Below are 9,189 nucleotides of genomic sequence, written 5' to 3' on the forward strand. Positions count from 1 at the left end.
CTTCATCTTCTTTCTCTTGTTCTCTGAAACTTATAAAAACAGAAAACATCTAGAGCAGTGACCCCCAACCAGTGTCTCGTGAGTACATGTTGCTCTCCGACCCCTTGGATGTTGCCAGGTCCGGACTGAAAATTAAAATAGGCCCTGGCATTTCAGGTACACAGAGGCCTTATTGTAGAAGTTTTAAAGCATGAAGAAAGTTCCATGATATGGAGAGGGGGAAGGACATTTACAGTATCCACCTTAGAAGGAGCCACAAACCCATCTACATCTGGTTAACTCCTAGTTCACTCATCAGCGCCACTTAGTGCTTGGTACCCTCTGTAATGCTTCCTTTTATAATGAAGGTTCCTACAGTGATTCACTTTCCTCCACTGCTGTTCCTGGGGAAGGCTACATCTGTGCTCTGCAACTATAACAACTGAAACCAATAGGAGGGAAATTATTGGCAAGTAACTGTGTGATTTAGGAGGGGGGTCTAATGCAAGTGTAAAAACATTTTATTGAGTTATCAAAGCTCCAGTGTGTTCTTGAAGGCTGAATGTTTTTGTGTAATTGAAAGTAGTACAATGATGCTTTTTTTCAGCTGTGTGTGTGTGTGGCCCAAAGGCCTATGTTTTTTTTTACTGCACTTTGTAATTCTGCACCACAATTTTGGCCTCTGTAACTGCTTCATGACTCCAATTCTAAAGGGAGGAAATTGTGTTACAGGACTACCTGAATTGAACTAAAATAGATCCACTGTGTTGTAAATATGCATGGAATTCCACAACAGGCTTGCTTGATTTACCACAATGCCTGCCGATATTGTTTTAGTTAAAATTAGGCCAACCATTGTTTTTCATGTTTTTATTGAGGTGGATTTCCCGAAATTAACCCTGGGTGACAATAGAGATTCACAAAATTCCAAATAAAGGATTGGATTCAGCAGAATTTGGATGGCCGACTTTGAATGCTTTGCTAAATATGATCCGAACCCTTAAAGGGGTTGTTCACCTTCAGATTAACCTTTAGTATGATATAGACAATGATATCCGGAGACAATTTGCAATTTGATATTGCGCTTCGCCAGGTCTGAGGTGGCGAAGGAAGTCTAGTGTAAAAGGTAGCATTCAGTACACTGCGCGCGTTAGTGAATTTGCGTAGTTACGTCGCTAGCGAAACTTCGCCAGGCGTAAGGGGGCGAAGTAACACTAGCGAAACTACGCCAGCGTTCGTTAGTGAATTTGCGCAGTAACGAAAATGACAAACGCTAGCGAAGTAACGGTAGCGTTCGTCGCTTAGGCGCTTAGTGAATTTGCCCCTATGCATGAAAGATGGTAAACTTTGATTGCACAGAATTATATTCTGCGATAGCTGTGCTCTAACTGTGTGAATGATTATTTTATCACAAGGTGGATGTTACTCAACACTAGCTGGGACTGCTCTCCTTTACCATCTAATGAAAGACCGAAATAGGGCTAAAGTCAGTAAATTGAGCTCATCAACATAAGCAACATGATTTAGCTGTAAATCACATCACTAAGCACCAATTTAAATTGATGACAATTAAGCATCGTTTCTAAGGATAAATACTTTTAAAAGAGAAGGATAGGTTAAAACCAAGTAAGCTTTATCAGAAAGATCTATATAAATACACTAATAACCACTCAAAGTAATGCTGGTCCTCTGTCAAAAGAAACACAATCTCTATAGCTCTTTGCCAATGCTTTTCTTACTAAATATATGGCTTTAAGTAAGATTTCTATGAAACAAATGTGGTTTTCTTAAAGAGAAAAAATACTATAGGACTGTTGGATGATCAGTTTGTAAGTAAATAAATATTAGCAGTATTTGTAAAAGCTACATTATGGTTGCTCACACTTAGATTTTTTTTATTTGCCTCTACAAATGCCTTGCTAGAAAGCATGCATAGCAATAAAGGGACCTTGTCTCCGTATTGTGTCGGAATTTAGTTACAATGCATACTGATATGTATCTCTGGTGAATCAGGAAAGATCTTTTACAAAGGGAAAATTCTCAGGATAGAAACAGCCTTTCAGCACCATTGTGTATTGTTAGCGTCTTGTGACATACAAAGTAAGTTTGTCATGTATGGCAAAGGGACACCTTAGAAATGAAATAACACAAAGTTGAGGACAGAAGGTGTTCTGTCCAGAGTAAACCAATCTGCTCTAGGTTACGGGAAAATCGAGCACAATAAGACCTCGATGGACTTACGAAATGGTGGGAATTGGCTCAAATTCAGATCTTATCTCCAACTACTATTTAACTTTTTTTTATAGACAAGTAAAGCAGAAAAGTTCAATTTTGCCTATAACGCAAAGTCGATCTCAAAAGTGGAATGTTCAGATTAGTTTAAAAGGAGGCTGTAAATAGATTTCACAGTGAAGGGGCAAACACGTGCAGATCGGTAATACAATAATGGGTCAATTTAGGGCAATTGTCTTTATTTTGTTTGATTGCCTATAGTTAAAGAAAAACATGTGGCACTTATAAAAAGTGGGTTCCTGGCAAACATACCTGTCAATGAAATTGCAGTGACAGTGTTTAACATCATTATTGCATCAGGTCTGTCAAGGCAGAAGCCATAGAGCAGCATTTACTAAAATGTGATAACGTGTGTGTGTGTCGGGACCTGGGGGTTTCTGGATAAGGGGTCTTCATGCCTTACATCTACTAGAAAATAATGTAAACATTACATAAACCCAATAGGCTGCTTCTGAGTCCAATAAGGATGAATTATATCTTAGTTGGGATCAAGTACAAGCTACTGTCAATTACAGAGAAAAAAGAAATCATTTTTAAAAGTTTGGATTATTTGGATAAAATGGAGTCTGTAGGAGACGGCCTTAAGATTATCGGGGCTTTCTGAATAATGGGTTTCCGGATAACAGATCCCATACCTTTATATGTCTGTAATTTCTTATTATTCTTGTATGTACTTTACAACACTCACGAAAAGATGCAATGCTTCTATATAACCGGCTTTTAGAAGAATCATTTTACAAGGAACCCAACCCAAACACAATATACATACAATATATAAATATGTGTGTGTGTGTGTGTCTCACAAACAGTGTCAGACTGGGATGTTTGGGGCCCACCTGGGGCCTTACCCAAATCCCCCACCCTCCATCACAAATCCTTTCATCACCCCCACCTAGGGTTGCCACCTTTTCTGGAAAAAATACCGGCCTTCCTATGTTTTAATGGTCTTTCCCTATAAATAAATTGGCATCAAGCAACATTTTTACCAACCAGGCTGGAAAAATAAAAAAAGGTGGCAACCCTACCCTCACCCCACTTTGGCTCTCTTCTTGTGGTCACCACAAAATGTTTCCCCCATCTCACAAATTTAAAATCGCAGGTCCTATGAAGGCTGCGTCCCAGTGTCCCAAATCAACCCTGCTCACAAGCTGTTTTTACTTTATGACTCAAGGTATTATGAGACTTGAACTGTCTAAAAGTATGTTCCCCGTAGCTTGAGGGGCGCAGTTATAACAATCTTTTTATTGTTTGATGTGTCTTTAAATAAAGCATACATGACTGAAGTATGAAATCAAATTTAATTGCATCTTCCTTTCTCAAGCTGTTTTCCATAACATCCTTCAAACCCTTAGTGTTAAAAATATCCGGAAGGTCCATTGTTCATTTTTAAGATAGTTGGCCTTGATCTGCTTTTCTCCAAAGCTGCAGCCTTTCAGCATAGACCAAAGTAATGTAATTAATCAGACTTTCTGTTGTAACCCATTCAGAGCTGCTACATATATTTTCAGATAAAAAAAATACTTTGTTTATTTGCTCTGCAGCCATTTACTAGGTGCTACCCTTACATCCACACAAACTCACAGCAGCTTTACACCAACTAATAAAAACTATGCCATATTATAGTTCTTTGTGTGTTAGATCGACTTTATCTTTACTTATATGGGCCAATTAATTAAACCTCAAATTTTTCTGGCCGAGTTTTTAAATGGGAAAACTAGCATTTTTAGAGGAAAAAAAACCTTGAATTTTTCAGGATTTATTATACCCCCATAGCTGTTAGAAATTCGAATCTGAAAATACTCCATCTCAAGTTTTAGTAAATAACCCCCTAAGTGTGTTATAGAATTTAGTATTCTTAGCAAAATTCCAGTTTCTCTTCTGTTTTTATAGGTTTATAATGATTTGCCTGTCTTGTTTTCAAATGAGGGGGGGCACTGACCCCAGCAGCGAAAAGACTGCAAATGACTACATAAGTAAAAACACAAAAATTACTTAAGTTTGCAAGCAGAGAATCCCGAAAAAGATTTTTTATAAAATCAGACTTTTAATCAAAAATCAAAATCACAAAATCCAGCATCTTAGACCTGTCGAGGTTGCATATAAGTCAATGGAGGAAATCCCAATGATTTTTTGATGTGCGCTGGGTTTCGTGCAATCCCCAAAGTTTTCGGGCAAACAGCATACTGTAAGAAATCAGAATTTTCAGGGGAAAAAATTTAAAAAAATTGTGGAAATCTGATTTTTTTCCCGCAAAGCAAATTTTAGGGAAAATGTAATTATAAATAAGCATAAAATGTTGAGATAAAATCGGACTTTGAAGAATAACCCCCGTGGAGTACAGTTCTTAAGATGGCCATAGACGCAAAGATCCGATGGTATGAATCCTCGATTCGTACGATTTTCAGACCGTGTGTGGAGAGTCCCGTCATTTTTCGTCTCACGGAGATCGGCCGTTTGGCCAATCAGCTAGGTTAAAAGATTTCAGTCGGCTGCTGATAATATCTCTGCATGTATTGCCGAAGATTTTCAGTGGGGGACTGTCACCAGCTTTGTCGGACATAACTTTCATACGATTGCTGTCAGGGGCAGAACATCGGCTGATCTGTTCTTTTACTACTTTATTTGATCTGATTGGTTAGTGACAGGTCGGGAGCAGGGGTGCTTCGCCAATGAGGCGAGTTGAGGCTGTCGCCTAAGGCAGCAGCGCCCCACTAGGTACCAGGGGCAGCAAAAATGCTGCTCCTGGTACTTTAAGAGCGAATTTCCGGGGGGGGGGCAGCAGCAACTGCTGCCTCAGGCGGCAGAGGGGCCAGGATCACCCCTGGTTGGGAGATGGGGAAGTCTGATCGTTTGGGGATTCGAATGATCTAATATTTGCGTCTATGGCCAGCTTTATTTGGATTCCTCAGGGTTTAGTATTGAACTCACTTTTAATGACTTGGTAAAGGGTATTCTAAGTAATGTATCAGTGTTAGCAGATCACACAAAACTATCTGAAACCCAAATACAGCTTCTATCTAGCTAAATCTGCTGGCAAACATCTTTCAGCTTCTCTTCTGATAAACCTCTTTGTTAATCATTTTTTTATGTAGTCACTCTCAATTTTTACATTAAGGGGTTATTTACTAAAACTTGAGCTTATCTGTTTTTTTTATTAAAACAAAGTCCAATCCACAAACTCATTTACCAATAACTCTTTCTAAAAAAAAAAAAAAGTCAGATATTGTGACAAATTCGTGCCTCAATTTGAATCGTCGCTCCGAAAACTCAACTTTATCAAATTGTTGCCTGGAAAACTCTTATTTATCGGATTATCCGATGAAATCCAGGATGGATCGCGATGCCAAGAAACATCTTCAGGGACATCTGCCATTGATGTCTATATGACCTCGACAAGTTTGAAATTGAGTATTTCGGATTTTTAGCAACTTTGGGGTATAACAAATCTCTAAATATTTTTACATTTGTTCCCTCTAAAAAATCGAGTTTTCCCCTTAAAAACCTTGACCAGAAAAATGCAATGTTTCATAAATAGGATCCTATGTATAGCATGACTTAATGCTAAAAGCGCCAGCAAGTTACACATGCTATGCAATAATGTATAACAAATATGGTATTACAAAATAAGGGTTACAGAATTAGAATAGAATTAGAGGTCCTTGCTCATAAGAGCTTACATTCTATAGAGAACACAAGCTTTTTATACACAGTTTAAGATGGCATGATGATTTCTAAACAATGGGGCTGCATTTAATAAGATATAAAGAGCATACAGGTACATACATAACAGAAAAATCGAAAAAATGTGCATAATATTAATATGTCTCTCTCAGTTGTTTTCATGGAATCATCATTGTGGATTAGTTAAAAGATATGAAATACATTTCTAAAGTAATGTTTGTTGTGATGAAAAATATAATAGTCACAATTATAAAGAAGCATTTGATATAAGACCTACAAAGTTATTTGCATATCTACAAAGACAGTTTTCTTAGATGACCTTGTTTTCATCCTCAGAGCAGTGGGTATTAGGTAATGGCGCTGTATAATCTGCCATATCTCTAACTGTCAAGATGGGGACGGTGACACTGATTAACAATTGCTCTTAGACCTTGACCTTGTCATCACTCTCTTAGAAACCCTCTTACATGTACTGATAGATTGTGCACACTTTCTAAAATATATTTTCCCATATTATACAAGCGTTTCACTGTGGTTTCAACTAATATCAGTTGTACTGTATTCTGTACTGTAGTAAGTCACAAAACCATTGCCGCTAAATAAAACTCCCAAATAAATCATTAACTTTAATGAAAATCCAGAAAGTTAGAGAACAATAATGTATTAGAACTAAATGGTTGTTTTTGTGTGATAAATAGTACATATGGGGGCAGATTTAATAACCAGCGAAAAGTCACCAGCGTCCACTTCACACCCAGCGCAACACTTTTCCAGGCGAAAATTCGATCAGACAACGCTAATTCACTAAAATGCAGAGTCGAACTTTCGCCAATGCAAGCAATTCAAAGCGAAGATGTGCTAGCATTCATTTCTGCCTATCTAAAATTCACTAGAGATCTTGCGCTCAGGTTAATTTGCATATGGAGGGAAATTTAAAGGGATACTGTCATGGGAAAAAAAATGTTTTCAAAATGAATCAGTTAATAGTGCTGCTCCAGCAGAATTCTGCACTGAAATCCATTTCTCAAAAGAGCAAACAGATTTTTTTATATTCAATTTTGAAACTTGACATGGGGCTAGAAATATTGTCAATTTCCCAGCTGCCCCAAGTCACGAGACTTGTGCTCTGATAAACTTCAATCACTCTTTACTGCTGTACTGCAAGTTGGAGTGATATCACTCCCTCCCTCCCCCCCCCAGCAGCCAAACAAAAGAACAATGGGAAGGTAACCAGATAACATAAGATAACAGCTGCCTGGTAGATCTAAGAACAACACTATGCTAAAACCCATGTCCCACTGAGACACATTCAGTTACATTGAGAAGGAAAAACAGCAGCCTGCCAGAAAGCATTTCTCTCCTAAAGTACAGGCACAAGTCACATGACTGGGGGCAGCTGGGAAATTGACAAAATGTCTAGCCCGTGTCAGATTTCAAAATTGAATATAAATAAATCTGTTTGCTCTTTTGAGAAATGGATTTCAGTGCAGAATTCTGCTGGAGCAGCACCATTAACTGATTCATTTTGAATTTTTTTTTTCCCATGACAGTATCCCTTTAAAGTTGTATGGACTTCTTTATGTTATATGTTGATCTGGTCCTGTGGTCCAAATTACCCTAGCAACCATGCACTGAATATAAGGGACTGGAATATCAATAGGAGAGGCCTGAATAGAAGTAATAGACGAGTAATTAAAGGCTTTAAATAAAGCCTTACAGAGCTTTTGTATTTTAGATGGGGTCTGTGACCCCTATTTTAAGGCTGGAAAGAGTCAGAAGAAGAAGGCAAATAATTAAAAAAACTGTAAAAAAGAAAAAATGAAGGCCAATTGAATAGTTAGAAGTAGCCATTTTATATCATACTAAACCACCCCTTCAACATAATACAGACAATATTAACACAAAACAGAATAGTAGGCCATTTTCCTATTGTAGTTCAATAGGAAAAGGTTATGTCCAGGCCTGGAGTAACTGCTGCCTCCGTTATTGTAGCTGCTATTCCTATATGTTGCTATTTTCACTTTGGCTGTATCAGCGCTGGATTACCAGCCACCTTTTAATAGCCCAACCAGAACAATGATCTCACTCTTTCTAAACGATAACTATAATGTAATATCTTACAAAGCAACTGTTTATAGATATAGGAGGTAAAATTAACTTCACCACAAGATCTGGAGAGCACATTCCTTTCCTTATCTCAGAGCGTCACATAAATATATTAGGACGGAAACTATGCCGGCAATGGCATAACTTCCCCTGGCTCTTTATCAGAAATATTTATATCTTGGTGTTTTGAGAATATTAAAACAGTAAATTGCTGATCATACACATAACTGTGATTGTGTTTGTTAAATATATTCCATTTTTTAAACAGTAGGAGTATAAGAAGTAATGCTTAAACATCATATTTACTTTACATCCGCTTCAAATGTGGCGCCTAGGCATGAAAATGAGGTCAGGTTCTTCTCAATAGGTACAAGGTTTGGCTATGATTATGGCAATCAATCGAAACCCTCCCTGCTCAATCTAACAGGCACCTAACTACTGCTGTTTATTTACTAAAACTTAAATTTATCTCACTCTTATAAAAAACAAAATTTGATCCCAAACTGAATCCACTTAATTTACCAATAGTTCTTCTCAAAAAAGTTGGTGTGAAAAAACGATAGGACAAAGTCGTACGTCAATTTTGATTGTGCAACTTTTTTGAATTGACACCCTGAAAACTTGACATTATCGAATTGTCGCTGTGACAACTCTAACCGGATAATCGAACAAAAACCAGCACAAACAGCCCTGAAACTATTGAGAATTCTTAAGGTAAAAAAACATGTTCCAATTATTAAAGGGACATCTGCCATTGACTTCTACATGACCACGACAGGTTTTTGAGTTTTTTTTCCTCTAACAATTAGAGTTTTCCCCTTTAATAACTTGACCAGAAAAATCTAGGCTCCATAAATAGTCCCCTTAAAGAGGAAAAATCTCACAAAAAACATAATGCACCACTTTCTGGTTAGATAACAAAAGCTCATTGCTGAATTGGGGCCACTCAATGCATTTAAAGACAAGGGAGAACTTGCCTTTAGCCAAGGAAAAGATGCAAGTTGAGAGCATAGATCCATTAAAAAATGGAAATAATTCTTCTTCCATATATATATATATATATATATATATATATATATATATATATATAATATATATATATATATATATATATAATATATATATATATAT

Source organism: Xenopus laevis, chromosome 1L (assembly GCF_017654675.1).
Source record: "Xenopus laevis strain J_2021 chromosome 1L, Xenopus_laevis_v10.1, whole genome shotgun sequence".
Classification (NCBI taxonomy): domain Eukaryota; kingdom Metazoa; phylum Chordata; class Amphibia; order Anura; family Pipidae; genus Xenopus; species Xenopus laevis.